General features: G+C 41.5%; 1 protein-coding gene across 11 annotated transcripts in view; it reads left to right on the top strand.

Annotated features, from left to right (window-relative positions):
* LOC133602392 (ATP-dependent translocase ABCB1-like) overlaps positions 1 to 12,815 on the top strand; it is a 129,554-nt gene that overhangs the window by 62,697 nt on the left and 54,042 nt on the right. The gene's annotated exons all lie outside the window — the stretch shown is intronic.

Below are 12,815 nucleotides of genomic sequence, written 5' to 3'. Positions count from 1 at the left end.
TTGACATCGGAGAGAAAGAAGAGCGAAAGGAACTTTCAACTCGCAAGAACTTGTGTGTGGCATTATTCAGTAAAACAGGATCAAGCTTCACCAGATGACCGCTTCTTTTAATCTTGATGCCTTTTTTCAGACATGTCAGCTTCTTACTGATGCTTTGACCTTGACAAAATTTCATGATTTCACATTCTCCTTTCACAACATCTTCTATTGTGAGAGATGATCCTTTGGTGGTTAATCTCAATTATTATTATTTTTTTATACTACTGTGGAAGCCTTTTGCTTCTGGGTCCGTTAGATCACCCCCCAAGGACATGCGCGTTGTAGGTCTCGGTTGCGCGCTTTGTTCGCGCTCTGTGGGTGCCGGTTGCGCGCTTTGTTCGCGCTCTGTGGGTGCCGGTTGTGCGCTTTGTCCACGCGTTGTGGGTGCCGGTTGCGCGTTGTGGGTGCCGGTTGCACGTTGTGGGTGCCGGTTGCGCCTCGCGGTGAACGGCCAGGTGGTCCTCGGCGAGGGTCACCGCTGCTAAGAGGTGCCGGGGCCAGTGGTACCGGATCCAGTTAGCCGTCCGCGTCGGGATCGCCTCAGGAACTGCTCCCAGATGATCTGGTCCAAGAGTCGGCCGTCTCCCTCTCCCGGCTGCAGCCAGCGCGTCGCTGCGTCCTGGAGCCGCTGACCAAAGGTGAATGGCCGGTCCTCCTCCCCCAGACGCATGGACCGGAACCGGCGCCTGTAATCTTCAGCGGTGCCTCCCGTCCGGTCCAGCACCGCCTTCCTCAGGTCCGTGAAGCGCATTCTGGATGCTGCGGGCAGGCTGAGCGCCGCGCGCTACGCCTCCCCCGTCAGGAGCGGCAAGAGCCGCACCCCCCACTCTTCCTCCGGCCACGCACATGCTGTCGCCGTGGCCGCAAACATGTCCAAAAAGGCATGGGATTCCTCTTCCTCCCCCATGCGGTGTATGGCTGTCACCATACACCGCATGGGGGAGGAAGAGGAATCCCCATGCTGCCAACTCCATGCTGCCACCTCTGCGAGCACGCCCGCGAGAGCCGTCAGGGGATCGTCTTCCCCCGCCACCGGTGATCCAGCCAGGTTGGGCGCCAAATTGTGGAAGCCTCTTGCTTTCGGGTCCGTTAGATCACCCCCCAAGGACATGACAGTTGCCTTCATGAACAGTGATTTATTTTTCAATAAATGTTTTTTGTGTTCCTTTTGAGTCCTTGCGTTACTCTCATGCTCGTGCTCGTACTTGTTCTCCATCATCAACAAACCTCCTCTCTTTCCCAACCGCTGCCTTTAACCGAGCGACAGGTGTCAGGTTCAAACACTGATGACATCTATTAAATAAGACAAAAAGGCAAGGAATCAAACAGAGACAGAATTAAATTTGGACTCAATTGAGGAGATACCGTGTCGACACTGTAACCGCTACAGTGTCACCCACGCTCTGACGAAGAAGGTTTTCGTCTCCTCTTTTATTTAGATGTTCAATGTTTACACAACAACACCTGTCTCAACAGGAATGGGGAGTATGTAAACATTCATTGTTTTCGGTCACATTGAAGACAAAATAAGAAGATCCCTCGGGCTTGGGCTTGTCCTGGATCCAGCTTGGGCAGGTTTTCGAGGACAATGGATGACCCCTCCCGTCTCATTCCATCGTCCACAGCGGAATCTTCCAAGCGTTTTTTGATAATTTACATCCAATTTTTCTGACAACAGGTGATCAGACAAACACTCACAGCTGTGTCATCTACGCACCTGTCACTAATCTCGAAACCGATCCTGACACACCCCGCTTCGCTGCAGGTCCACAGGCGCACCCCCCCCCCCCGCCCCCCCACACACACTATATTTGTTTTTTTCTCAACACTATCTTTTCTTAAGACAGAAGCAACTTGAGATGTGCACTCAACTTCTGAAGCAGCTTTTTAAACTTCAACATCCATAACACTGCCTTCTTCACACTGTGTCAGTTTGAATAATGACAAGTAAGCTTGTTTATTTTGTTCTCTTACACATATGTTGTGTTCACATTTCCAAGGGCTTCAACTTTTGCATTATGCATCTGCATTTCTTTATGTCAGGTGACACAGGCCATTCTGTATGGTTCTATGTAAAATACCCTGGTCCCTGAAACCAAGTTTGACACCTTGTGAATTTGTCTGCATTCATACCTTGTTATGTTTGGTCAGCTGGGTTGAGCTCAGAACTCACATACATCCAATGTCTCGGTGAGGTATTGTCAACTGACACTTTATTGACAACAAACGTCTTGAACCTAACATTTTCACTGGCAATGTATCTCAACACAATGTGTTTTTCACACCAAAACAATGAATCATCAAGGTACATTTGCAATTAATTGCTCATGAGTCCGTCCATTTTTACAGCCAATGCAGCTGCTGTTAAATCCAGCCTCGGGATAGTTGTTTGCTGTAGTGGAAACACTCTGGATTGGCTGATGATGAATGCACAGTGGATTACTTTTTTCTCGGTTGTAATTCAAAGATAGGTTACTGCACCATAACCTTTTTTGCTGGCATCAGCAAAATGATGCAATTGTGCTGATGTGACTGTTCCAAATCCATTTGATTTCAAACATCTCTGCATTGTGAAACCATGAAGTCTTGTGAGATCTTGCTCTGTTATTCAACTCCTCATGCATTTCCTCATCCCACGAGATATTTCTGGTTCAAAGTTCATGCAGGATCATTTTAGCTGGAAGAATGACAGGTGACATAAATCCTAAAGGGTCGTATATTTCACTTACAAATGAGAGGATGTCACGCCTGTACTGTGGCGTCTGCCTTGCATTTACTATCACTTTGAACACATCTTTTTCTGAGCACCAATTATCGACTCTTTCCTCTGGCAATGACTCATGAGTTAAATCCAAATCCTTTACCTCTGGCTCTTTCAGTCTCTGAATGGGAGACAATGACAGTCCTGCTGTTTCTCAACCACTTGGTGAGATTAAATCCTCCAGTTCCGCACTGCATATGCTTTGTTCAGCAGATCTGACATGAAGCGCTGATACTCTGGGTAAAAGTTACTGTTCTTTCCAAGGTGTCTTTTTAGATTTTCTGCTTTTTGCACAGCTACATGCAGGTTGTTGGGCATTTTTGTGTCTGTATTTCTGAAGTGAAGACATACACTGTAATATCTATGCGCCTTATCTACTGTGGAAAAAGCTAAGTTTTCAAACTGCACACCTTCTTGTGACAAATCTTGTTTTTTTACAGGCTTTTTCTGGGAAATCATGGTTGAACTGCTGCACAAGCACGTTCTTGACATCTGCAATAGAAACGCGATTCAGAGAAATTCCACATTTGTTTTCAGGTGGAAGCTAACATTTCTTTTTAAAGCACCATTTATGACCCAGCCAAGGACAGTTCTTACTGCATATGTGAATAACTTCCCATGGTTCCATAATTTGATTAACATCACATACTATCGGCAGACCTATATCTGCATGTACCTGTGGCAAATGAACACTGCCAAGGTGTGACCAACATCCCAAATCCCTTTGCACTGGAATTTTTCCTTTGAAACGGGAATGTCTTTATGTCCGTGGATCTCTGGTAAGTCAATATAAATATTTTTTCACACCACACACCTCTAATCCAGAGAATCTGTAGCTTCATTCCACCTGTTCCTCACCTATGGCGTGAAGCGGGAATTTGAGTCTTTTTGCCCTCTAAGTCAAGCTGCCTCATCATTGTATCAGAGCAAAAGGTGGCTTAGCTTCCATTGTCCATGATATATGTCTCGATCACTTTGTTGCCTTTCTTTGACTTGACGTAGACTGGCACAATTGACAGAACACGGTGGTCTGTTCCGGCCTCAGTAGCGCCACGGGTTCCACATGAGATGTGCGATAATTATTTGGGGTGAACTGCTTCAGCTGTGTTTCTTTGACTACTGTCACTTACGTTCCTGTTATTGTCCTTCACAAAATGAAGCATGCTTGGCTGTTTCTTAGCGCAAAACTCACATGACGCTCTTTTTCTGCAGTCCTTGCTTCGATATCCTGATGACAAACATTCAAAGCACAATTATTTAACCTTTATAAAATCCATCTTGTCTTTGTAAGGCTGATTTATGAATTTGTCACACTCTAACAGGGTATGCTGCTGGTCTCAGTACATGCAGGGTTTCTGAAAATACTTGCTGGTATGACATAAGAGGTCTTTACCATTTTCAGGTGATTTTTCACTTGCATCTGGAGTTACACTTTGTAGAAAATGCACTTATTTTGGTTGATCAGCTCCTGTTGTTCTTAAGTTGGCTTTACCTTGTCATCAAAATACTTTATTTTGCCAAAAACAGGATCTGTAACTAAATCTTACCAAATCTGCAAACTTTGCACTCTGTCCACTTTTTTCCCGTATGTCAAATGCAGAAACTCTCCACTTCTTTCTCAATTTGTATGGCAGTTTAGATACTACTGTTCTAAGGTGAGGTGTTTTTTCTATCTTTTGAAGCTGGTTAATGTTTTTCATCGCATTGTGGCATCCAGTAAGAAATAGTGAAGAACTATGAAGTGCCTTGGCGTCTTAGCCTGTCACTGTCACAAGAGCAGTTGACAATAGAGGAGAACCAAACGACATGTACGCTGCTTCAACGGAGCAACAAGTGGTCAAGTTTCTACAGTCAACGGGAATTGATGTTGATATGTCCACCATTAATGCATGCATTTCACGAAATAGAAGAGGCACTAACACTATCACGGTGAAGCATTCTAACAGGAAATCCAAAATAATATTGCTGACAGAGGGAAAAAAGCTGAACAAGCACCTCACTAAAAGCAGTGCTGAAAATGCCAAGAAAGCACGCCACTTGAGGAAAGGGGGGACAATTCAGGGTACTTGGAGAGCTAACTGCAAAATTTACATGAAACTGAATGGGAATCCAGAAACTAGAATAATAGTTGTCATAGACATCAAGGATCTGCACAAATATTGAAACTCCAAGAGCGACCACAACAACAGCAATGATAATGGAGCCTGATGGAAGACAAACATTCAATAAAAGATTACAACGCTCTAAGGAATTACCGAACAAGAAGATCTGTACTCATGTGCACATTCATCTACACTTCTAGACATTCATAGGGCAACACAAAAGATTGCTGAACAGGAATGTATGAAACTGAAAACCTTCAGTGTAATTCCGTAATTAGATAAGGATATACATCCAGATAAAAAATGTTTCTTTCATACCAGGAATAATTGTTTTTATTATACAGACAAACAACATAACGGAAACATTAAAATCAACAGCAAACTGTCGATTTTTCATTTAAACAGCAGAAGTTTTTTGTATGCAAACCACAACAACGTGAAGCATTTTTTGGAACAATTTAACAAAACTTTTATAGTTATCACTATCGCAGAATCATGGATATATGCTAAAAAAGGAATGGATTTTGACCTGGAAATATATGAACTAAATTATATCAACATAACCATACGTGATGAATAACTTAAACTACAAAGTAGTAAAAAAATATCATTAGCTATTGATATCTTAAAATATATAACCAATGAAATATATCACGAAAAAAACAAGTACATATTAATCAACTTCTTATATAGACTAGTAATTCAAATGTTGATATGTTTGAGAACTAGATTAAGGCAACTTTTACTGATATCAGTCAAAACATATCTTTCTTTTGTGGAGACTTCAACATTGACCCCAAACCCTAACCCTAACAAAAAAAAGTCTAAAGCTGACTTCATATACACAATGTATCGCCTGAGTTTATATCCTAAAATCATAATGCCAAGTAGAATCTCAGGACACAGCGCCACACTTACTGATACTATTTTTACTAATGATTTTGATAATAATACCACAAGTGGTCTGCTAATATACAACATCAGTGTTCATCTGCCAGTTTTTATAATCTATGACAAAAACTACAAGTAAAGGAACATTGATTACCTATAGATATTTTGAAGAATATGCACAAACAAAGTATGACAGCTTTCAAGAATGATCTGAGAGATCAAAGTTGGGAAAATGTATCCATCCATCCATCCACATCCATTTTCTACAGCTTGTCCCTTTTGGGGTCGCGGGGGGTGCTGGAGCCTATCTCAGCTGCATTCAATGTATACAGTGAAAATTATGTAAATTATACATATTGTATTTTTTTTAATATTTTCACGATGCTTTATGACAAACATTGTCCATTGAAACAACTTAGTTAGAAGCAAAACAAAAACAATTTACCATGGATGACCAAAAAAACACTGAAAATGCATGCAACAAGATGAATGCATTATATAGAATATTTATAACACAAAGATCTACAGAGGCAGAAAACAAGTACAAAACGTATAAGAACAAGCTAGAAAATAATATTGCAGTCAATTATTAGACCGGAACAAAAACAGTTTGAGAGCCAGATGGGAAATCCTAAATATAATTATTAAAATGGTGCATAGAAGGATTATCCTAAATACTTCTCAAACATAAATGTAAAAAAAATTACAATATGAAACTTTCAACAAGTACTTTGTGAACATTGGAACAAATCTGGAGGAAAAGATTCTAGATCCCGAGTCAGTTGAGGACTTGAATGACACTATAGCATGCTTGTGATTCTTCCCCCTATAGTCGGAAATCTGTCTTTTTTTATCTCTGTAAAAATATAAACAAATATTTTCTGTTTTAATTTTTTTCCGACCTACAGTGTGTGTTAAAATCTTGAGTCGTCTCTTTGCCATACCTGCTAACAACTACGGTTTTCCTGTAATGAGTATGGTATTTTAATATTCCAGTGGTAAAAACTAAGTTTTTCCATTAAAAATGATTAACTCAAAAATCTACGTAGCGAAGCAACTACACGGGTGGGGAAAACATATACGGAAATCATCAATGATGACGAGTCCACATTCTTATATGTAAACCAGTTGGTTTACATATAAGAAAATTCATGATTTGGTTGGTTGGTTTCCTATGATGAGTTACGACCGGTTAAGATTAGGGCAAAACATTACGGACAGGCCAATCAGAGGCAAGATAGGGTGGGTCATCGAACCAGGAAGGGAAATCTCAACAGACAAGCACATGCCAAATGATGATGAGAGAGTCGGAGAAAGGAAGAGGTAATATTAAAGCGGGCGATTTATATATTAAAAAACTAGTGGAAGATGAAAGAGGGATTCTCTTCCTTTGATTTTTCTTTTAGCGATGTGGATGATGTCCAGGAAACCCACAATGCGTCTACTTGGCCACATTTGGACAAATGTATGCGTCTGGATAAAACAATGCCCAACACATTTATTTTAGTTGTTTACCATGTAAGCCCAAATCGAAACTGCTCTCAACATGGAAGACGTGGAATACACATTTAAAAACACACATGATTGTGGCAGACATGTGATGACTTTTGCTACAGTATTGCCTGTCAAAATGCTAAATTTCACTTTCATTGGTGTTTTAGAACGAGACAGTAGCTGACATTTTGTTCATTATTTCTACTGTTTATCTTTTGACATTGAATAGTTGAATCATTTTGAAACATAAACAACATGACTGCAATATATTTGTTATTTCATGCTATAAATCACAAATGGCTATCCAGATAAAGGAAGTTAGCTAATAGAATAAACATTGTTTGTAGTCTTTATGATTTTTGCATTTGGAGCAGTTAGAAGTGGAGAGAGCGTCAAAGAGACATACATTGGCTAAAAAATCCAAGGCAGAATCCACTAAAGCATAAACAAAAAGTAAAATGCAAGCTGCTCAGAAATTTACCAGGAAGGCTCATGTCAGAGCCATCAAAGCAAGGTTGGCCCCCCTTGTCCCCTTACCAGAGCACCGCCTTGGACCTGATTGGGGACATGTGGCCCCCAGACCCCCGGCTTTTTTCAGTCTTTTTCATTAAATTCAAATCACATGCCTGCTATAGACAAAAATCCCAACTTGATGTTCCTCAAAGGTGTAACAAAAGAGGAGAAAATCAATATTGTGAGAAAAATTTTTAAATCCAAGACTTCAACTGATTGTAAATAAAATATTATGGAAACAATAAAAAAGGTTATCGAAGAAATTTCTGAACTTTTAACATATACAGTCGCGATCAAAAGTTTACATACACTTGTAAAGAACATAATGTCGTGGCTGTCTTGAGTTTCCAATAATTTCTACAACTCTTATTTTTTTTGTGATAGAGTGATTGGAGTGATTATTTGTTGGTCACAAAACACATTCATGAAGTTTTTTTTTTTTATGAATTTATTATGGGTCTACTGAATATTTGACCAAATCTGCTGGGTCAAAAGTACACATACAGCAATGTTAATATTTGGTTACATGTCCCTTGGCAGATTTAACTGCAATAAGGCACTTTTGGTAGCCATCCACAAGCTTCTCTTTGATTTTCTGACCACTCCTCTTGACAAAATTGGTGCAGTTCAGCTAAATGTGTTGGTTTTCTGACATGGACTTCTTTCTTCAGCATTGTCCACATGTTTAAGTCAGGGTATTGGGAAGACCATTCTAAAACCTTAATTCTAGCCTGATTTAGCCATTCCTTTACCACTTTTGACGTGTGTTTGGGGTCATTGTCCTGTTGGAACACCCAACTGCGCCCAAGACCCAACCTCCGGGCTGATGATTTTAGGTTGTCCTGAAGAATTTGGAGGTAATCCTCCTTTTTCATTGTCCCATTTACTCTCTGTAAAGCACCAGTCCCATTGGCAGCAAAATAGGCCCAGAGCATAATACTACCACCACCAACTGGGCTCAGGAACACTTCAGAAAACCACTGTCGGTAACTACGGTTCGTCGCTACATCTGTAAGTGAAAGTTAAAACTCTACTATGCAAAGCAAAAGCCATTTATGAGCAACACCCAGAACTGCCACCGGCTTCGCTGGGCCCGAGCTCATCTTAAGATGGTCTGATGCAAAGTGGAAAAGTGTTCTGTGGTCTGACGAGTCGACATTAATTTTTTATTTTTTTGGAAACGTTGTATCCTCCGGACCAAAGAGGAAAAGAACAACCCGGACTGTTATAGGCGCAAAGTTCAAAAGCCAGCATGTGTGATGGTATTGAGGTGTATTAGTGCCCAATGCATGGGTAACTTACATTGCTGGTTTTGGAGCAACAAATGTTGCCATCCAAGCAACGTCTTTTTCATGGACGCCACTGCTTATTTCAGCAAGACAATGCCAAGCCATATTCTGCACGTGTTATAACAGCATTGTCAGGCTTGTCCCTGACAGTTTGGTTATGTTTTAGTTTTTCCTCTGTTTGTCTTTGTTTCCTGTCAGCGCTCATATTTTGGTTAGTTTCCTGCTTTTCTCCCTGAGTGCTGTTTTCCCTCAGCTGTGGCTGATTGGCACCTGGTGTCAATCAGGCAGCTGCTACTTAAACCTGCCTTGCCATACAGTCTGGGCTGGAGTATTGTCATTAGAGCTGATACTTGTCGATGTCTTTGTTTGCGGTAAACTGTTCCTGTTTACTAGTTTCTATAGCTATTTACAGTTTGCTGTCTCCAAGCTTCTTGTTTTCCTGTTAGCTATATCCAGTTAGCCGTTAGTTATTCCTAGTTCCTGTTTGCTCGTTCCTGTTCCCTGTCTCCAGTTTGCCTGTGCCTGTTTCCTGGTTTGTGTTTTGCCTTATTTTTATGGACATTAAATCATGTTTTCCCGCACAAAGCCTGCCTTCTCTGCATCTTGGGGGTCGTCACCAACACCTTGTGACAGAATACTCCAGCCTAACACAAACCCCGCGGAGATTTCTATGGCGGAGAGGTTTAACAATATTTTAACATTGATGGCCGAATCGAAAAAAAGCTTTGCCTCTTTTTGTGATCCCTCCCACCCATCCCTGTAATGTGTTGGCTTCTCGTGGGACGTCTTGGATCCGTCCCTTGAGGGGGGGGGGGCTATGAGTAGCTGTGCAGCTGGGGAGGCACAGCTACTCCTCACCCCAGAGGGTCTGCAACAGACGCCACCATGCAGTCCGGTGGGCCAGCAGACGCCGCCACCATGCAGTCCGGTGGGCCAGCAGATGCCGCCACCATGCAGTCCGGTGGGCCAGCAGACGCCACCATGCAGTCCGGTGGGCCAGCAGACGCCGCCACCATGCAGTCCGGTGGGTCAGCAGACGCCGCCACCATGCAGTGTGGTGGGCCAGCAGACGCCGCCACCATGCAGTCTGGTGGGCCAGCAGACGCCGCCACCATGCAGTCCGGTGAGCCAGCAGACGCCACCATGCAGTCCGGTGGGTCTGCAACAGACGGCGCCATGCAGTCCGGTGGGTCTGCAACAGACGGCGCCATGCAGTCCGGTGGGTCTGCAACAGACGGCGCCATCCACTCCAGTGGGTCTGCAACAGACGGTGCCATCATCTCCGGTGGGCCAGCAAATGCCACCATCATCTCCGGTGAGCCAGCAGAGGGCGCCACCATCCTCTCCGGTGGGCCAGCAGCAGAGGGCGCCACCATCCTCTCCGGTGGGCCAGCAGCAGAGGGCGCTACCATCCTCTCCGGTGGGCCAGCAGCAGAGGACGCCACCATCCTCTCCGGTGGGCCAGCAGCAGAGGGCGCCACCATCCTCTCCGGTGGGCCAGCAGAGGGCGCCACCAACCTCTCGTCGGCCACGGGTGTAATCGTTTCATGGGCGACCGCCTCGCCAATTGCGGCGGCGTTTTACTCGCCGTCGCCACCTGACTCTTCCCCGCTGGTTGCGGGAACACTTGGCCGTTCGTCACCAACACCTTGTGACAAGCATGGCTTCGTAGTAAAAGAGTGCGGGTCTAGACTGGCCTGCCTGTAGTCCAGACCTGTCTCCTATTCAAAATGTGTGGCGCAATATGAAGCGTAAAATACAACAACAGGGACCCCGGACCGTTGAACAACTTAAGCTGTACATCAAGCAAGAATGGGAAAGAATTCCACCTGAAAAGCTTAAAAAATTGGTCTCCTCAGTTACCAAAAGTTTACTGAGTATCAGTGGTAAAAATATCCCTGTGCCAACTTTTTTGCAATGTGTTGCTGCCATTCAATTCTAAGTTAAGGATTATGTGCAAAAAAAAACAACTAAGTTTCGCCATTCGAACATTAAATATCTTGTCTTTGCAGTGTATTCAATTGAATAGAAGTTGAAAAGGATTTGCAAATCTTTTTTTTTTTTTATGTACGATTTACACAACATGTCAACTTCACTGTTTTTGGGTTTTGTAATTAACAAATTAGAACTGTATGGTATCATGGGGTTAGTCTTGAACTGGGTAAGAAGCTACTAAACCAAAAGGAAGCAATACATGAAGATAGGAGAACAAATGTCTACAGAGTTCAAAATATCTTGTGGCGTATCTCAAGGATCAATACTGGGAGAGAACTTGTTTCTTTATTGAAACAACATTTGTAAAGTTACAAAGGACTTCAATTTTAATAGTATTTGCGGATGACACAACTGTGTTTTGTTCAAGAGACAACACATAGAAGCTAATTCAAATATTAACAGAAGAAATGAACAAATAAAAAAATGGTTTGACAAAAACAGACCATATTTGAATCTCAGCATAACTAAAATAGTGCTATTCGGTAACAGTAGAAAGGAAAGTCAAACATATACAAATAGACGGAGTAGATATTAAAAGGGTAAAAGAAACATTTTGGGGTATAATAATAGATGATAAAATATACTGGAAACCCCATGTAAAAAGTATACAGCATAAAGTAGCAAAAAACACGTCAATAATGAATAAAGCAAAATATGTTCTGGACCAAAATTCACTCCATATTCTCTACTGTTCACTAGTGTTGCAATGTCTGAGTTATTGTGTAGAAATATCGGAAAAAAATTACAAATGTGCGCTTCATTTACTAACGGTGTTACAAAAAAGATCTATTAGAATAATAGTAATAATAATACTGAAATTCAACAACTTGGTGCATTTGCAAACAGCTAAAATGCTGTACAAATCAAACTATAACCCGCTACCCAAGAATGTACAACAATTCTTCTCAACAAAAGAGGAGAAATATAACCTTAGAGGAAAATCTTATTTCAAACATTTGTATGCACGTACAACACTTAAGACCTCTAGCACATCAGTACGTGTAATTGAATTATGCAATGGATTAAGCAAGGAAATCAAACAAAGCACCAATATAATTCAGTTTAAGAGACTGTTCAAAATACAAGTGTTCACAAAGTACAAAGAAGAACAATTATAACATATTGAACCTTAAAAAAATATGAAATAATGATTTATGAATTTAATGTTTGTTTACTTTACTTACGGTATATCTATTTACAAAAATATGTATTATTTATTTGCTGTTCTGTTACAGAGAACAATAAATGGCATAAAACTGCTATGCTATGAAAAGGGGTATGATTAAATAAGCTCTGCTTCTTCCTACTCCTTTTCGGGTGTGCTGTAATGAAACAATTGGAGAAATGTGATGCATTACATTGTAATTGTATTGTACAATACAATACAATACAATTACAATTGCATGTTTGAAATAAACTGAAACTGAACTGAACTAGCGGTTTTGACATGAACGGTATTATCAAAGGCTCTCATAAATTACTTAAACTTAAGTGGCTTGGCCGTGAAAACTGAGACCTCACTTTGTGGTAAATGAGCCATTTTTTGTTGTTTGACCAACATCTCAATAATGTCATTTTGCATCAACATCCCTTCACACAAGTCAAGATTATTGTTGCCATCAGTTTGCTGTGTGTGGTTGTCTTATGAACATGATAATGAACATGTTAATACTTACTAATTACTTTCTACTGCAACGTGGTTCATGTGCACAATAGAGGTTTCTTATTGTA

The sequence above is a fragment of the Nerophis lumbriciformis genome, linkage group LG04 (genome assembly GCF_033978685.3).
Source record: "Nerophis lumbriciformis linkage group LG04, RoL_Nlum_v2.1, whole genome shotgun sequence".
Classification (NCBI taxonomy): Eukaryota; Metazoa; Chordata; class Actinopteri; order Syngnathiformes; family Syngnathidae; genus Nerophis; species Nerophis lumbriciformis.
Note: the sequence above shows the minus strand (reverse complement) of the source record. Positions and strands in the feature narration are given on the sequence as shown.